The following is a 17,758-nucleotide window of genomic DNA, read 5'->3' as shown; positions in this document are numbered from 1 at the left end:
TAGCTCATTCCAGGAAGTCATTAATGCAGTAAATCAAACTCACAACTGTTGACATCATGAAAGCACACTGTTTACCTTCCTTTGATTCAGCTGAGTATGAATTAGCTCAGTGCTATTTACATAAATATCTTGATTTGGAGGGCAGAATTGTCCATCTGCTTCTGGGGAGATTTAATTAGGTCCGTGTTGCCAGGGAAGAAGAAATTAATCCTCTTCAACATTAACCTTTTCAATTAATATATGTTTTGCAATGTAGTGTGTAACATGCCTTGTTAAGTAAATTGGACAAACTGGAACCTTTCAGGCTGGGGAAATGATGTCTTTTAAACTGAAAATATATCTCACTTTCCAAATCTTGAAAATAAATGCATACTTATATGCTCACACACATACATTTCCTCTTGGAAACGAGAGTTTCTTTCAACTCAACTTCTTGAAGTCTTCTCTTTGATGCTGCAAACATTCTTTAGTCTGTAAAGGATGCTCATGTCCACTCTACTCATCCGGGTAACTCCTGCTGGGCCTCTCATCTTACCTTGACATCTTCTTCCTCAAGGTGTGAGGCCTTCTTTGAATATCCGAGTAAGTTCAGGACCCCATGTCATAGGCCTGCAGCACCTGTGCACTTTTCCTTCAGGACACTCCTCACTTGTAATGGCTCTTTTACGTGTGTCTCACCTGTGGGAATGTGCACTCCATGAATATGGAAATCACAGGTTCCTCATCCACTGCTGTTTGTCGGGTGCCTGGTACATGGAAGGCACTCACTAAATGTATGTAGAATGAATGAATGAGCAAAACCAGAATCTTTAGGTAACAGTTTCCTTGTGATCTCCCAGCTCACCACTCCAGCTCACAGAAGCAAAAAAAAATTGATATGCTGTGTGAATTACGAAAGTAGAGATGGGTTTAAATGCAACAGTGTCTCCCATTCCTCTTATCCACACTCTGACTTGAACGGGAGCTCCTATGCCCAGATCATCCTCCATCATGAGCCTTGTACAGCCAGAGGAGCTCAGTGAAGACCCCTTGGCTGCTCAGTAAAACATTTCCAAGGCCTCACTGTTCAAGGAAAAGGTCTCTTCAACTTCATTCCTTCGGATGTTCTTCATCTCTTCTCCCTTGTCCTTGGTCAGGTATTTCTCACTTTCCTACAAGCTTTCCATAAGGGCTAAATGTTTTCATATAACTTTCCCCCCCCCAAAAAAAAAAATCTTCACTCAACCCTAGGTGGAGAGAATAATCATAATTACAACCAGAACTTATCAGATGCCTACTATGCTCCAGGGACTGTTCTAGGTTCTTCTTACATAAGTCTCTAAGCTTACAGAAACCCTTTAGGCATCATTACCTACGGCAAAACAAAAACTCGGAGAAGTAAGTGAACTGCCTGAAGTCACATAGCAAATAGGATAGAGCCTTGGTTTTTAAACTCAGATCTGTCTGGAAAACCTTCCTGCTTTGTCATCAGATGGTACCGCTTCCAGGGTCCCTGCTGGACCAAAGCCTCAGGGCTGAGGGTAATTAGGTCCTCACTTACAACTAATTGACCAGGGTTGAAATAACTCAAAATAGCTTATCTCAAAAGATGTGATTCTATTTGTGTTATTGTTTCCATAAGAAATCAACCACCTGTAAATTATTTAACAAAACTTGAACATATAGAGCAGAGATTTTCAAAGTTTTTCTGTAAAGGGCCTAGATAGTAAGTATTTTTGGCTTTGTGGGCCATATGGTCTCTGTTGCAACTACTCAACTCTGCCATTGTATGTAATTTAATCCTCACATTAATACTTTAAAGTAAGTATGAGTATTACTTCCATTTTAAAGACAAGGAGATTGAGGCCTAGGAGGAAGATAAGGAGATTGAGAACCAAGGTTACACAGCTATTAACTGTGCATCTATAGCCCTGAGCCCAAGCAGGTCTCCAATTTCCCAAGCTTGGTTGTTGTTATTGTTTGTTCATTTTTTCCAGTAAACTGAGAATGTCCTTAAATTGAAATTGTGTCAGAATCCCTAGCCCTTCAAGGCCCCTCAACTGCTCAATATTCAGTGTCCCCCTTTGCTTCTCCAAAGCCCATCCACCCATGGTGAGGGCAAGGGATGGTAATTCATGGGAAAAAGGAGCTGTCAAAGTTTCCGGTGACCAATTTTCCTAAGACAGTGACAAGAAGTGACAGCTCCAGACAGAAGGGGCTAGAGCTACCTTGAGGACTGCCCAGCACACAGCAGGTAATCAACAGCACAACATTGAATGATTTAAGTTGGTGGGGGAATTTGACATGAGAATGCCAGTTGTGTAGACCTGGGTTGAGTCAGATTACTAGACAAGAACTGGGGCTTTGGGTCAGACTGACCTTCTCTGAGTCTTGATCTTGCCACTTATTAAACAAATAACCTTGGGAAAATTACTTAACATTGATGAAGCTCAGTTACCTCATGTAAAAATGTCAGTAATGCTAATACCACTTTAACAAGCTGTTGGGAGGATTAAATAAGATAATGCATGTAGGGTACGTAGCTCATTTTATAACTCAACACATGGTAGCAATTGTGATGGCTGTGATTACCATTATTACTGACTGTATTTGCATTTCAAGCTCTCGTTGGCTTTTACATCCATCATTTCCCATCCTAGAGAGAAGAACTATGCATACCAGTTAAGGGTACCAAGTCCTGAAGTATAATATATTGGATCACTGAATATGTTTGTGTGATCATGGTTGTGTCCATCACCAAACCTCTCCACAAAGGCCTAAATTCCAACAGAATTTTCGTGTAAAATTATACCAGTGTCAGAACTACAAGAATGTAAAAATGATGGATTATACTAATGTGGAGACTAAAGGGGAGTAAAGACAAATAAAGATGGTTGACTTACTGGGGATTATGAGATATATTTTTTCTTTAGTTTGTTTTGTTTTTATGTAGTTCCATGAAGGTAGCCACAATGTTACTTATGAAATGAGAAAAACAGAATACAGAAAAATTTCAATGAACTGACATATAAACATCAATGACATTTAAAAGAAAATAAAAACCCTCACCAAGCTCGAAAACATATTAAATTACTATGATTAACTTAAGCATTCATGAGATGACTATTTTGTTAACTTGATTAAAGAGTTTTGTTAATTACATTTTTTTAAATCTCTCATGAACTTCTGTGTTTCTGCTTTTCTGCAACAGGCTGCTTAGCTGATTTCCTTTCCCATTCCTTCCATGTTTATTACTGATTTCCGTTCAACAGAGGAGGAGTGAAATAATTGGGCTATTCAGAGGAAATGCTGGTGATCATTTTCATGAGTTATGTCTGTCCCATCAGACAGACTCCATTAGAACTCTCCAGAACAGTACAAATGGAAGCTTCTCAGGGCATGAGGTCATGCACTTGTTATTCCAAATAGCCAGGCAACTCATTGACCAATTAAGCAGCAGGTCTTGAGTTTTCTGAGACTTCTCTTGTTCTACAAATGTCTTATTCCCACAAAAGAGGTTTAGAGAAGTTTTACGTGTCATTCACCTTAGGCCTCTGGTACTTACTTGTTCCCAAAAGGCACTCTATATGGGATCAGCAGAACTGGGTTTGCCTCTAGCTCTGCCATTTATTCACCATATAACCTCGAGCAAATCACTTGATTTCTCAGGTTCAGTTATGCCAACTGCACTACTGACCTCACCAATATCACGTATATAAAATGTTTTCTACCATAATTTTATTCTTTCCTGAAACACAAACTGAGCACCTGCAGGATTTCAGACACTCTGCAAGGTGTTTAGGACTCAAAAAGGAAAGACACAGAACCTGCTCTCAAGAATCCAGTAGAGAAGACAGACAACACAGACGATCAAAATAGAGGGTGCTGTAGGACCACAGTTGATATGGGGGTGGGGCACACCCAAGTATCCTGAAGTCACAGAAGACTTCACAAGACAGATGATGCTTCAGTTGATTCCTGGAGAAGAAAGAAGGAAGCAGGGAAAACAGTCTGATTAGTGAGAAGAGCCTGGCGCACTGGAGAAATGTCCTATAACTAATCAGGACCAGGGCTCGCGGGAATACGCAAGGAGAGGAGAAAGTGATAAATATAAGGCTGGAGGGAAAGTAATAACATAGATTATTAAGAGTTTTATGTGCAAAAATAATAAAAAATAATTTTTAACATCATTGGGCTCTTATTCTTGATTAGATATTCAATTAATTTTAATATTCTCCTTTAATCATTACCACAACCCTATAAGGTGGGTGCCATTACTGCCCCCACTTTACAGATGAGCAGACAGAGGCCTAGAGAGTTTAAAACCTTCCCAAAGTCACAAAGCAAGTGGTCAATCCAGGACCCTAACTTAATTCTGTCAGCAGCCATAGTTACTGCTACTCTTAACCGCTGAGCGGTCCTGCCTCAGCTGAAGGTCTAGACTTTATTGCATAGTCAGTGAGGAGCCTGTGTTGAACAGACTATAGGGTGGACCACATGATCCCCACCTCTTGGAATTCATAACCCTGTATAATCTCTCTTGAGAGTGGGTGACCTAACGACATTTTTGTAACCCAAAGAATACAGTGAAGGTGATGGTATGTCACTTCCGTGATTCAGATGTATTTAAAATTGTGACTTTCCTCTTGCTGACCGACTCTTTTCCTTGCTGAAAGGCCCATCTGGCCTTTCCAAAACAACTGAGGGCAGCTTCTGGCCAACAGCCAGCAAGGAACAGAGGTCCTCAGTCAAACATCCCTCCACCACACATGTGGTGATTTGTTGCATATCAATAGATAACTGACACAGAGCCTTTAAAAGTTTTAAGCATAGGAATGTTCAAGATAAGATCTGCGTTAGGGCAGAGAATGAATTAGAGGACAAGGAGGAGAAATTGGCTAAGAGGTTATTTCACAGTGAGACATGATGGTGACACATATAGTGGTAGTGACAGAGGGAACGGAGGAAGAGTAGAGAGAGTTGCAAAAGAGATATCAGATGCAGATTCAGCCGGACATTGGGTCTGACTTGATGTATATATGGAGCAAGGGGAAAGGAGCATTGAGTTTGGACATAGCAAGAGTCATTCTGCTGGCCTCATCTAGAGTAATTAAGTTAAAAGGAGATCACAGCAGTGGACCCTAATCCAATATCATAGTGTCCTTATAAGAAGAGAAAATTTGGACACAGACACATCAGAGGGAAAACCATGTGAAGACAGAGAGAGAAGATGGTCATCAATGAGCCCAGGAGAGAGGTCTCAGAAAAAACCAATCCTGCTGACACCTTGATCTCAGACTTCCAGCCTCTAGAATTGTGATAAAATTAATTTCTGTTGTTTAAACCATCCAGTCTGTGGTATTTTGTGATGGCAGGCCTAGCAAACTAATACAATTACATAATTAGTCTCTGAAACCAATCAAAGCACATCTCTACCCATCAAAATCCACTCAGTCCCTCTAGCGGGATCCAGCATTAGTACTGGGGTGCAGAAAGGCCCTAGTACAGCCAATGAGAATGGGTGGCTGGTCTCAGACCCCTGAATGGTTTGGAGCAATGAATTTCACCCTCATAACAACTCAGCCTTTAACGTTTGATTGACAGCTGAGGTCAAGACAGGAAACTAGAACAGCAATACTCAAAGTGAGGGAGCTTACTAGAAATTCAAATTCTCAGGCTCCACACCAGAATCAGAAACTCTTGGCCTGGGGCCCAGAAATTTGTGTTGTAACAGGCTCTCCAGCTGAATCTTAAATATCCTAAGTTCTGAGAAACTTAGGGCTGGAAGAAAGCTGTCTAAACCATTTAATGGCTTACCGCACATCTGACCAACAATATGTGTTAGAGGTGGCTGAGGAGGGGCATGTGAAATGTCTTCTGTGGGGATTTCAATGCTCCAGGGATGAGGAAGGGGTAAACATCAGATTGAGCAGCAAGTATTATTGGAAACCTACTATGTGCCAGGTACTGTGCAATGCTCTGAGGATACTCTGGTGAGTAAAGACAGAAGTGACCCTTGACTCCTTGGTGCTTACAGTCTTATATGACATGTCATGTGAGGAGGGAAGGGGACAGGAGAGAGAGTGGCATGGCAGACAACTTCCAGCGTCAGGAGAATTGGCCACTTGCCTGCAGAGTGTTCCAGATGGGAGGTGCGGGTGGACATACTGAGGCTCTTATAGACAAGCTTATACCAAGGAAGGGTCCCTGCATGGAGCATACCTGTGTTCAGGTGTGAGGTTTGTTATCCTGGGACCACCACTGGTTTTGGCCCCTCGCCCGGTGTTCTAATGAAGCATCGCCTTCAAGGCCACCTCCACTGGTAGCCTTCCCAGCTCTCCTCTGCCATAGGTATTTCTCAACCTCTTTGATATTTTGAGGTACTCAGAGTTTGCATTACCCCAGAAACTGACCCTAAGATAGGAATTTGGTACAGAAACCTTATTTGGAAAATGATTTCAGGAAGTGTGGTGCAAGGGTGAGGAAGTGAAACAGTAATGGGAGCAAAGCCAATAAAGCTAGTGTTCATGAGCAAGTCACGCCCACACTATGGGCAACCGGGTATCAATCCTACAGGGGACCCTAGGGGAGACTGTGAGCACAGAATTGGGCTCCCCAAAGGTGAGGAAGCTGAAGTCCGGACGTACCAGCAGCCTCGCTCACTGCTTGAGGACTGCTCCAGGGCTCTAAGCTCTGGCTCTTCTGGCCTGCCCTACACATGGACAGAGCACACTCCTATAGCCAGAGGGATTCACAATGCTATAGGTATAGAGGGGGACTGTCTGCAGGTGGCCTCCAGGGCAGCTGAGGGATACAGGTGAGCACCAACAGTTATCTTGCAGGACTTATTCATAGAATATCTCTTATAGAAATAGATACACCTCATCTTGTATCTGAGCTCTAAAACCTTGTCACCACTGACAAAATCTACCATTCTCTCCTCCTTAGGAATCTCAAGTTGGGCAAGATATCGTTCTCCCTGTCAGTTTCTGCAACCATCCTTATGTCTTATGGAATAATGAAATGTCTTCCAATGATATATGCAATAGTAAAACAGAGAGATAACTTGATTGCAGGCAACAGCAAGAGATGGTGTTTCCATTCTCCTGTGCATGATTATTGTTAGCATTTTAAAATACTGAAAATTACTGGTGGATCCTAATCGTTGCCTATAAAGACATGCTAATGGTCTGTGGGTGCCATTGCAAGTTCATGGGCCACAGGCACTCTGTCTCCTTCAATACTGCCTCCCTGGCACCCACAGCAGCGCCCGCACAGAGCAGGAACGCACTGTCAGTGTGTAGTTTGCTGACTGAGATAGACTTTCAGAGCTTTAAAGGGCTTTGAGGGTGCCTCATTTCACATAAGTTTAATTCGCTTAAAAATTCTTAGAGTTTCAAATGGACATGTTGAAAATTCACGCTTTCATTCACTTTTAATGAGAACTTTCTTTTTTCAAGAATAATCTGCAGGCTGCCTTACAAGTAATTCCACAGCCATCTGGAAGACTTGTGTCGCTACTTAGAAGTGCTAAAAGGGATATATATGGAGGCTGGCTCCCAACAAAATTGGAAAGGAAGGGAAGCATGCTTTAGCAACACGCATCTCCCTTCCCTGCTTCCTGTCCTTTCTCCTTGTGTCCCCAGAACTCTGGGCACAGACTCCACGCACGCCTCCAAGTCACAGAAATGTTTTAGAGACTGAAGACACTACTCTTTCCACAAATATATTTTGTTCTACCTGGAGGAAGAAATACTTATTTCACAAGGATGCCTCAATAATGACAGTATTTCAGGCATGGCTATTCCAGGCGGGAAGGATAATCAAGGACAAAATAATCTGTCCAGGGCTCCAGAAATCATAAGACACAAGCAGACGACATCTGTTCGTAGAAACAACCCTGGTTGTCAATAACTCCATTCAGTACACATCCTAGGGGCATTTTAATAGGTGTCAGGCGCTGTCCTTGGTACTGAAGAAAGAGGTGCGAAATCTGTGACCCTGAACACGAGGAGCACACACTCCAGGGGTATACGATGCCCATAATCGCGACACCTGAGTTTGCTGGGAAAAGAAACAATTATCTAGATACAGACCCACACTAAAAATGTATATTTTAAGCATGATGCTGTGGGATACCAGAAGAGGACACCTCTAGATCTGCTGAAATATTCGAGGAGCCTGATGGAACAGAAAACAGTTGGTTAAGCCTGAAAGCAAAGAGAGCAGAGAAATAGGAGAGACAGGGGAGAAAACATCATGGTTGCTGCAACTGAAAATCAAACAATCAAAAGAACTAAAAAGAGAAATTGCAGGACAGGTTTAAAGAACAGCAAAACATGCCCTATGGTTGGTACATCTGGCTGAACATTTCCTTCTGGTGGCTATTCCAGAATGAAGTTTAGTATAGCAGTTAAGGGCTGGGAATCCAGAAGCAGACCACCATAATTCAAATCCAAGTTATGCCACTCATCAGGTACGCGACCTTGAAGAAGCAACTTTGCCCTTCTTTGCTTTGGTTTTGTCATCTTTAAAATGGGGATTATGAGACCTGCCTACTAAGCTTGTTATGATGATGAAATGAGCTAATGGATGTAAAGCACTTCCATAGTGCCTGACACAAAGAGCTATGACATTGTTGGTTGTCATTGTGGACTATAAAGGCAGTGTTTTTTATTGTTTGTTTCTGGGATCTGGTAAACTTGCATTTATGTACTCAGTTATGCATTCAACAAACATTCATCAAGGGCTGGCCATGTGCCATACACACATAGCTGCAGCCCTTGCCCTCCAGAGGCTTACAATGGGAGAGCAGGAAGCAGGCAGGAAAGACAAGCCTTGCAGGGCTATTGTTGACATCTGCAGATAAGAGGAGGAGAGTGGGCACAAAGAAGGGCATGGACAGCTAGCCTTGAAGGAAACACTTTGACCTGAGTCTCAGTTTTTGGGCTAACCTTTAGGACATCCAAATCCAAATCCAGTTTATCCTACTCAGTGGGACTCTGGGACAGTAGAGCAGGGCAGGGACCTGTGAGCTTGAAATGAGCATGGAGATGGGACAACAAGGGAACAGGGGTGCTTGTCATCTGATATTTACCCAAAACACCCTGAGATGGGAACCTCCCAGTGACGGACAGCCTGAGACCTTTCTGATTGGGCTGTGCTGGTACCAACACAGCAGTGAAATATTCTGACCGAAAGGCCTGGCTTCTGAAACTCTTGGATGAGGAGGAATGGGAATAGAACTCACAAGGTGGGCAGCTCAGGGAAAGAGGGGAAATGGAAGAGAATTCATGCCATTCCGTAAAGTCAAGGGGCCCTATCAGACAAGGTCCTATGAACAGAAAAACATAATCTCCGAGGGGAGATTGCTGACGGGGATGGGAGCTTAGGCACCATGATAAGCAGAGGATGTGGATGTAGGTCTTATTTTTAGTTGACAAGACTGAAGTTTACTGAAAGCCTATCATACTCAGTTCAGCACACATTTCTGCAGTGCCAGAGGAGGCGCCTCCCATGAAGGATCCCGAAATTCCAGTCAGGAATAAGACTCCATACTTCCCTTTGAGAATATTACAATCCAGTCATGTTAGACAAATATCAGAAGTAATCTCTGAGTGTCATGAGCCTGTGCCGTTTCTTCCATTTTTATAGTTTTTCAATTATTCATTCTTCATTCATTCAAGGGTCATGTGTTGACTGCCTTCAGGTGTACAACTCTCTTGCACATGCTCAGAATAGGACAGACAAAGGGTCTGCTTTCATGAAAAGCCTCAATTCTAGTAGACAGAGATAAATAGTAAACAAGAATCAAACAGATAAATGGGGAAATATCAAACTACAAAACGTGCTGATAGGGCCTCTTGGAGGAGTGACATTTTGGTTGAGAATGAAATGGCAAAAAGAAAGCACCCATGGAAAGATCTGGGAGCAAGGAGAAAGGCCTCAGCGTGGAAGCAAGGTGTGCTTCTGGTTAAGGTATAGCTGCACAGTGAACAAGGGGAGAGTTGGAGGCAGGGCCAGGCGAGAGGTGGGGCCCCTGACAGGTTGCAGTCAGGACCACGGGCTTTATTCTAAGTGGAGTTTGTAAGGACAGGCATTGAAACTGTAGGGCCAATCAGAAGGTTATCACAGTAACCCAGGCAGGAAGTGACAGCAGCTTGAATGAGCATAGAGCAATGCACGATCGTGTCAGAGAGTTGTGCAAGCTGTGTGGGGTGGTTTGTTTGTTCTCTTGCACGAGGATAACTATCGGGGAATTTTTGAACAGAGATGAATTGACAAAATGTCATTCCCCAAATTCTCTTTGTCCCAGGACATCCTTATGAAATTGTAAGTAATGGGGACTCCTTCAGCCCCTCCAGAGGCGGACAGGGCAAGAGGGAGGGAAGGAACGGACATTTATTAAGGATTTGCTGTGTGCCAGGTTCTGTGCTTGGTGTTTTACTGTTTCTAAACTTCCTAATGCTTGAAAAAGATTATTCCCAATACACAAATATAGAAACTGAAGCTCAGAGACATTAGGTAACTTGCCTGTGGTCACTAGCAAGTGGCAGAGCCATGATTCGGCAGAAGCTGGGACTGTCCAGCTCTAAAGCTGGGCTGTCTGATAAGGTAACCACGAACCACATGCAGCGACTGGGCCCTTGAGATGTGGCTGGTTTGAATTGAGATTTGCAGTCAGTGTAGAATACACATTGGATTTCAAAGACAGTATGAAAAAAAGAATGTAAGCTATCTCGGTAGTAGTTTTTATATTATTACAAGTTGATTTGATAATATTTTTGATATATTGGGTTAAATAAAATATATTATTAAAATTAATTTCAGCTGTTGCTTTTTACTATTTTTAATGTGGCTACCGGAACATGAAAAATTGCACGTGTGGCTCACATTTGTGGCTCAGCTCTGCTTCTCTTGGGCTGCCCTAGGCCTTTGCTCTCTCTTCTCTCACCCACGTCACACTGCCTCCTTAGCGTCCTGTCCCCACTCCTGGGGGAGAAGGGGGAATGAGCAGGGGGATGTGAGAATGTGGGGATCCAGAGTGTAACCAGAGCCCAAAAGAACGTGGGTGCTCTGGCTGGGAGGCGGCTCCTTTCCTTCAGCAGCCTGCCTTGCCTGAAAGAATCCTCAAAGTGGGTATTTGCTGACATTCAAGCAAAAATTAACAAGAAGTGTCAGGATGGCCATTCTGAGATACCTCATCTTACCACACACCTCATTATAAAAACACCATAAACCCTCCCTTAGTCTGGCTTAAGAAGAGTCCATGAGGTTACCATTTGAGCCCCCTGGAAACCTACATTCTGCAAAAAAAATAATAACAGTAATAAGAGTAATAATTAACAATCATAATAAAAGAGAAAGAGAGAAGAAAAAGAATACCTACTCCTTGATTAAATGCTGTGGTCCAGGCCCACTAAGGGTGTTTTACAGGCATGAACTGATTTAATCCGTACAATTGAGGTTGATGCTGTTACCACTCCATTGTATGAAAGAAATAACTGAGCCCGGAGAGTTGAACAACTTGCCCTGGGCCAAGGCCTTAGCATGCTGTGGAGGCAGGATTTGAAGGGAGAAGCAGGGTGCAAAGAAGAGGAAGACAAGGATGAGCAGTCCACGCTAGGCAATGCAATGAGTGAGGCACTATTATCATTCCCATTTTACTGATGAAGAAACTGAGGTACAAGCAGGGTAAGTAACTCGCTCAAGGTCACATAGCTTCTAAGACTGAGTTCTTAACCATTGGGGTGGAGGGGTCTGGGGATGGAGAACAGAGAGTGGAAGGGAGAGAGATGGAGAAAGAGAACAAAGGAAAAGAACAACACAGTTGTGTATGTCTTGTCTCCCAAAATAAATGGAAAATTCCTTGAGGTCAAGAATCAGTGTCTGACATTCCTAACAGCCCCTCCCTGGCTCCTCTCAGGAGGCTAAGCACTTAGTAGGTCCTGAAATCTGCTTACTGAATTTAAGATGCAAAACTCTCTTGTCTGCAGAAGTCTGGCTTTTGCACGTAACCAGCCTGAAGATGATGCTGATATTAGTTTGCTCCAAATAATATGCACGTTTGTCTTCTAGCTGATGAATATTTCCCCTTTGAGATTTTTTAGTGATTCTAATCCACGGGCTATTTTAAGTCCCAGATTTATTATTTTCGTTTATGTTCCTAAAAGATTTTGAAAGTCCAATCCTTCTCTTTTATTATCTTCACACATCCTCCCACCTAATCCACTGAAGGAGCATAATTTTGGGTCACTTTCATGTCCTAGCCCTCTCTAAAGATAGCCAGCTGCACATTATGAAAAGGACACAGTCAGGCTGTGTCTAGCAGCCTCGGGGGTCTCGGGTCAGCAGACACTCTGTGGGGCCAGTGGGGGAGGCAAAGGATGGACAAGGCTGTTTAGTTCTCGCTTTACGGTCATTGCACTTTGAAAGTACCATTTTAAAGGAAATTCTTTCAACAGAGAAAATGACATAAATTTGATATGACAAAGTAAGTATGGCATGATCAGAAAAAAATTTCACTTCTAGGATCTTTTATGTTTTCTGATGCAGATCTACAATTAATTCTTAGCAAAGGGAAGGACAAAAATGTCATTTCATTGTAAGAAACTGACACAGTAGCCCCTAGACTATTTGCTAGTGATTAATAAGAAATAGATTCTCATTTTTTGTTTTGGTTTAAGCTCAGAGGGCCTTTTTTTCAGAGAATTAATATGATAAGCAGAAGCAATTCCTAAAAGGATCTGAGGAAGCTAGCAGTAAGAGGGATACACCCAGCAAGAGTAATAAAATTAGAATGATAGAATTAAAGTTGCCTTTTAACAGCCACCAATATACTAATTGATTCAGGCAAGAATCGCCAACGGATGTTGTTCCAGTTACCATTGCTGCATAGCAATTATCTCAAATCTCGAGGGCTTAAACAATCATTTTATTTTGCTCATGTTTTTGTGGATCAGGAATTAAAGATATGCTTGTCTGGGCAGTCCTTGCCTGCTGTCACTCGTGTGGTTACAGTCAGATTCCAGATGGACCTTCAGCCATCTTTAGGGTTCGACTGGTCTGGAGCATCCAAGGTGAGTCACTCACATGGTGGCAATTGGTACTGGCTGTTGGCTGGTAGCTCGGCTAGGCTGTTGACCAGAGAGCCTACTCATGGCCTCTCCAGCTTGGCAATCTCAGCTGGTCAGACTTTCTATAGGGTTCCTCACTTTTTCCAAGGCAAACAGCCCAAGAGGACAAGGAAGAAGCTGCACGACCTTTAAAGAGTTAGCCTCAAAGGTCATGCAACATCATTTCCCCTATGTTCTAGTGGCCAAAGCCATCACAGCCTCATCGAGCTCCAGCGGGGAGAATGTAGGCCTCATCTCTCAATGGGAGGAGTCTCAAAGACTTTGGGGGCCATATTTCATAAACCACCACATATGTTAATACCACTGGGTAGGAGTTTATTGGGAAAGAGGATATTTACCGGATCTCAAAGTGTTTTTCAGAGATTATCTATTTATTAGAAAAGAAAAACAGATTTCTTTACAGTGGAGATATTGGACAGAGACCATCTTAACCAAGTCATTAAAGTTAATATCACCAGTAACGGGACATATTGCTTGGTATGCCTTCTGACGTGATGTGTTGAGAGGAGAGTTGAATCTAAACAAGAGAAAACAAGAAGACCAACCCTGAGGGACATTCTACAACTGCCCTGTGCTCTTCAAAAATGTCAGTTAATCGCAGCAGATGCTGTCAGTGTCTCCCTCACCCCACGTGCCCTAAGCACTGACCAGTCCAGTGCTTGTATTTGGAACTCTCCAGGGGGCACACTGGAAGTGCTGGGAAGCCAACATCCCAATAATGGACAGGAGACAGGATAACTGCCCTGCTCTGTTGTCTACTGGATGGGATAACTCAAGGGCACTTTCTACACTGCCTCTCTGAGCTCTGCCTTGGAAGCTGAGCCTCAGTTGCCCACTCTGGTTACTTGATTGATAACACACTTTTATTGGCTTCTTTCTCTTCCTTGTTCCACTTCCCTGATCCCTAATCATACTTCCTAGAATCACCTACCATATATCTACCTGCATTCAAATCCAAGTCTCAGCATCTGCTTCTGGGAGGACCCAGTCTAACACAATCATGAAACACAAAAGCAAAGATTGAGGAATCCCTCTAAATTTAAGGCGAGTGAGGAGACAGAGAAGCAATAGATGCCATGTGTGGTCTTGGATTGGAATCAATATTGAGAAAAAAATTCTGTGAATGATATTATTGGGATAATTAGCAAAATTTGAGTATAGGCTGTAGATGAGATAATAGTGTTGTAACTATGTCAAGTTTCCTGAATTTTGTAACTATATTGCAGAGACATAAGAACATGCCCTTGGTCCTAGGAGATGAATGCTGATGTATTTAGGGGGTGAAGGAACACTGATGTCTGCAGTTTATTCTAAAATGGTTTAACAAATAAGAAGAAGAACATGATATATAAAAGAAATGTGACAAAACATTAACAATTGGTAATATAGGTGAATATCATTTGGGTGTTAATTGTTTCACTTTTCCAACTTTTCTGATCTTTTAAAATTCTCTTAAAAAGTACAAAAGAGTAGGGCCGGCCCCGTGGCTTAGCGGTTAAGTGCGCGCGCTCCGCTGCTGGCGGTCCGGGTTCAGATCCCGGGCGTGCACCGACGCACCACTTCTCCGGCCATGCTGAGGCCGCGTCCCACATACAGCAACTAGAAGGATGTGCAACTATGACATACAACTATCTACTGGGGCTTTGGGGGGGAAAAATAAATAAATAAAATCTTTAAAAAAAAAAAAGTACAAAAGAGTACTAACTATAAAAAATATATGTGTTCAATGTAATAGAAATTATAAGGAAAGATACATGTGCCAAAAAATTGGAGTGTCTGTAGCTGATTTAAAAAATTTGTAGCTATGAGCTTCCTGGCAGGTAAGAAACTTACATGATGTTGGAAGAGGTGGAACATGCTAAAGACATGTCAAATATTTCTCAAATTTTAGATAAATATGAAGATGTCAGGCTTATGGTGGGTTATTGAGGCAAGTCAGAAAGGAAACTAACATTTCTTGATGAGGTCAGATGATGTACATATATTTTCTCTCCCTTTAATGGTTATGTCCACGTGAATAGGGTTGATAATTTTTCCATTGATGTAAGTGGCTACGAATTTCACAGCATTGGCACTGATTCCACATTATGAATACATTATTATTCATTTCTGCAGACTCAGAGAGTCTAGCTAACTTGCCCAAGATCTCATATCTAAAATGTGACAGAGCCACAATTCAAATTCTGTTCCATCTGTATCAAAAGCTCAACTTTTTCGCCTACTCCCATGCCATTTCCCAATTTCCCATAAAGAGATAGAGATTTTGTGAGCCCCTGTCTAGTCTTTGGAGAACCTAACATTTGACACAAGGCAGGCAAGTGTAACATCATCAGCACTGCCCTGCAAGAGCAACTGCATGGACTCCACGTGGCAGCCCTATGTCTTTACGTCAAGGGAGAAGGAGGCTGATGGAAAATGATCCAGTGTGCATGGCTGGTATGAATTTATATTGCTCTCCTCCCTCCTTAAGGAAGGGAATGCTCATGTGGCTGCTGCAGAGCTCTCCACGATCACCCGAGGGTCTTGGTAGACTGCAAGCTCACCATGAGTCAAAACCACTGCCAAGAAAAGCTAATCTGAATTCGAATTTGAATCACTGGAGGTTTGATGTATTTTATTATTTTATATAACCCAGAGAAACCTTTGTAATCTAACCTCCTAATTTTTACAGATGAGGAAACTGAGGCCCAGAGGAGAAGGATGCCTTGGTTGGAGCAGCAAGCTAATTAGCAGAAAAGGCAAACACAGAGCCATTAGACAACCCAGTGCTGATTCCTCCGGGGAGATTCGCTGACATTCCCAGGCTCAATTTTTCTTTATTTTTTAAAAAATCATGTTCTTCCCCTTTTATTGAACTAGAAATGCTCTGACAAGCTTGGAAATGTTAATAGACCATCTCAGAAAGCTGGCACCAAATGCAGCTGAAAATATAAAAAAGGATAGTCAGTGCTCTTGACTTCTTACTCCCTCCAGTGTGACTGATAGGATTCTCAAGGGCAGCCTTGGGAATGGGTCCACATGGGGTTAGTGTGGCTATTGATGTTGTGGAGACTCATGCCAAGTCAGGCCCTGCTAAAGCAGTGAAAATGGGAACCAGGAGGCCAAAAAGCCCTTGGACAGAATTAAATCCCTCTGATCCAAGAAAAAATAGAAACCCAAACCATGGAGAAATAGAGGACATCTTCATGCAGAGCCTTACAACATCAGAAGAAACCAGATATCTGAGGGTTTAGAAGAATAAGAACATATTGTATAGCAGGGAGCAGGGTATAAAATCTCAGGAAAAGAAGCATGCCCAGATTTGCATGTGTGGAAGAGAGAGTGGTGATGGAAAATGTGTCTTTTCTACAACTGGTCTGGCAGAATTTAATTTGTCTAGTTTTTAAAATGATGCCCCTAAAATTTCATTTGCTTAATCATAAAAATATGTGTGTTTGTGCATGTGTATAATGTGTCTTGGTATATGTGTTTATGTGTGTGTATATAGGTAGACATGTATATGTGTGGAATGTGTGTGTAAGTGTATATGGGTCTCTAGACTCTTGTGTCTACTCCCTACACATTTTTTTCTCTCCCATCCAAAGCTCTAGGTCTAGAGACTAGACCTAAAGCCCTTGCAGTTGGAATCCAGTTTTCTTTCCCTTCCCACTTGGGCTAAGTGAGATGAGATGCATATTTATATTTGTAAGAAGTCCAATCATCAAAATAACTCTGAGATTGCACACTATTTGGCCCAGATCCATACACTGGGGCATTAAAGCAACTCTGAATTTATTTCCTAATCACCACTGTCAGGCACTCCCTGGAGAAAGTGACCAATGCCCATAGAGTTCCGCATGTGGACCTTTGCACAACAAATGGGCAAACTCTGGGTTTAAAACTCATCCACAACCCTTTGCATTGGTCCTAGGGGTGTCAGTGTTTAGAATGTGTAACCATGCTTGGAGGGATGATAAATTTTATGAAGCAATCATCAAATCGACATGGTATTTGGCTCCATCAGATATGCCAACATGATTGATATTTGCCCATCAATGGAGTCAAGATTTGATCTGCTGGCCCAGCAGTGTAATCAAAACATTACTCACTCTGAGTCCCACAACCTGATGAGAAACTTAGTAGGGGGCTGTTTTCATTATTGTTATTGTTATTATTCCCTCAAGGGGCCTCTGTGACTTTTGAATTATAACTGATTTCTCTTGCAGTTTATTGCAATTTGCCACTTTGATCTTAGTGTCAAAAACCCAACATAATTTTCAGCCAAAAAAATAAGGCACTACATTATGATAATGGCATCAGCATTTCATCCATCAGCAGGAACTGAATGCATTACTTAACACATTTCAGAGGAATCCACAGTGAATTTGAAAAGTTGTCCTTTCGGAAAGCACAGACTTAAATCTTTGGATTATCATCTAGGTTTGGGTAAAGCCTGGGAGTCGGGCCCACTGGAGATGAGGGAGCCTTTTTAGAGAATGGCCAGGACTGCCTCACATTCACTGATAGTTTAGGATAAGGATAATAAGAATTAGCTGGAAGGAAGTTTACAATCTGGGCAATGGCTGCTCCAAATCCCACAGTTACTGGCTTTCAAGAGCCATCTGTCTAGAACTAATTGGCTCAGAGGGCTGGCACACAGAGAT

This window comes from Ceratotherium simum, chromosome 23 (assembly GCF_057802395.1).
Source record: "Ceratotherium simum simum isolate JZ-2026a chromosome 23, ASM5780239v1, whole genome shotgun sequence".
NCBI classification, from domain to species: domain Eukaryota; kingdom Metazoa; phylum Chordata; class Mammalia; order Perissodactyla; family Rhinocerotidae; genus Ceratotherium; species Ceratotherium simum.
The sequence above is the reverse complement of the archived record's forward strand: the minus strand, read 5'-3'. Positions refer to the sequence as shown.